The 2,062-nt window shown below is 37.4% G+C and overlaps 1 non-coding gene across 1 annotated transcript; it reads right to left on the bottom strand.

The window, feature by feature from the left end:
* Nucleotides 1-592: 592 nt before the first annotated feature.
* Nucleotides 593-699, bottom strand: LOC145573541 (small nucleolar RNA R71). The gene has a single exon (XR_014097533.1). It is a non-coding gene; the product is annotated as a small nucleolar RNA R71 (small nucleolar RNA).
* Between the last annotated feature and the right edge of the window lie 1,363 nt (nucleotides 700-2,062).

The following is a 2,062-nucleotide window of genomic DNA, read 5'->3' as shown; positions in this document are numbered from 1 at the left end:
ATTCTTATATTTGTTGTCTAGTTCTTTGTTTATGCCCAGGTGTTCCAGATCAGGTTACATCCCATTCGATCCTGAGATTGAGCGTTGTTTTCATAGATAAAAGAATTTAAAAATGAAAATACTGGAAGGTTCTAAGGGTGATATTCTTAGGGACCCTCCATCTGATTCTAGTGATTCGGAAGTTTCTTCAGAATCAGAATCAGAGATGATAGGAAATCCACCTAAAAACCTTAGCGATTATTCGCAACCGTCCCTGACGGATTTTCCACATCTTTCTCCTACCCCAGCTCTTGATGGGGTGCAATTCGAGATCAAACCCTAGTTTATCACGATGATTGAAAAAAAGAAATTCAGTGGAGCTAATGGTGAAGACTCTAATCTTCACATTGTAGATTTCTGTCAATATTGCAATACCATTAGGAAAGCTTGGGTCACACAAGACCAAACCAGGGAGATTCTTTTTCCCTTTTCTTTATGTGGAAAAGCTAGACTGTGGTTTAATGGTTTAGATAGAACTGCACTTGGTATTATTGACTGGGAAACTCTTGCTTTAAATTTTTATAATAAATATTACCTTGTAGAAAGAACAACTTTATTGAGAAGTGCAATTCAAAACTTTGCCCAAGAACCAGATAAAACTTTATATGAGGCTTGGGAATGATTCAAGTATCTATAGAGAGAGTGTCCCCACCATAATTAGTGGCAGTTGATCCAAGCTTTCTACAATAGGATTGGAAATTCATCTAGAATAATTCTAGATTCTGCAGCTAGTGGGAGGTTTATGAATCTTAATGTTGACGATGCAGGTCAAGTTATCGAAGATATGGCAATTCACAATTCCCAATATGGGAATCCAAGAGGTTTTGCTAACAAAGGGAAACATAGTGTTGATTCTGTATCCTTTGTGCAACCTCAATTAACCTCTATTTGTCAGAAATTAGATAATCTTAGTACTGCTAATGTAGCTAATGTTTATGCTATTAATAATAATTCTTTTTGTGAAAATTGTGGAATTGTAGGTCACTGGGAACAAGATTGTAGGAGTTCCGTGGAGCAAGTTAATGCCTTTCAAGCCTATAGGCAGAATGACCCATACTCCAACACCTATAATCCTAGGCTCCGGAACCATCCTTATCTTTCTTACCGGAGCACCAATGTGAAAAACCCTATACCCCCACAAAAATCACAACAACAAGCACCACAACAACTACAGCAGAAATATTACCATCCCAACTCTAGTAAGAAAAATACTCCTCCACCTACTGACCTTGCTTTGTTAGAAATTAGAGCAATGTTAGGATATATGCAAACGCACATGGAGAGTAGGGATGCTCAAATTGATTCAATAATAGCTCATAATAAAATCATGGATAATCAAATTGCACAACTATCCTCTACCCTACGAATCGCCAGCAAGGAGCCCTACCATCGCAGTTAGTGCAACCTATAGATCAAGCTTTTGTAATTACCCTGAGGAGTGGTTCACACTATGATGGGCCTCATATGCCCAGAGATGATGAACCTGTTTTAATGAAAATTGCTAATCCTGATTCTGTTATCCCTAATGACTCTAACACTAAACCTACAGGGCTCTAGGGTAGTACTAATATTTCTGATGCTACATTGCAAGGTACAACTCCAGGGAAGGTTGCAACTCAAGATAAGAGTGGCGATGTTCAAAAACCATTTATTAAACTACCATTCCCCAATAGACATTTGAAGACTAAATTGGATAAGTAGTTTGGCAAGTTTATGGAGATGGTGAAAAATTTGCAGGTAACAGTTCCTTTCACAAAATTAATTACACAAATTCCTGCGTATGCAAAGTTCATGAAAGAAATATTAACTAGGAAACGATCTATTAGTGAGGTAGAGACAGTCGCTTTTACTGCAGAATGTAGTGCCTTACTACAAAATAAATCTCCACCTAAACTAAAAGATCCGGGTAGTTTTTCTATCCCTTGTCATATTGGCAATCTGATGATTGATAATACATTATGTGATTTAGGTGCTAGTGTTATTGTTATGCCATCGTCTGTGTGCTCTAAGCTAAATATGGGTA

This window comes from Chenopodium album, chromosome 12 (genome assembly GCF_948465745.1).
Source record: "Chenopodium album chromosome 12, dcCheAlbu1.1, whole genome shotgun sequence".
Lineage (NCBI taxonomy): Eukaryota > Viridiplantae > Streptophyta > Magnoliopsida > Caryophyllales > Amaranthaceae > Chenopodium > Chenopodium album.
Note: the sequence above shows the minus strand (reverse complement) of the source record. Positions and strands in the feature narration are given on the sequence as shown.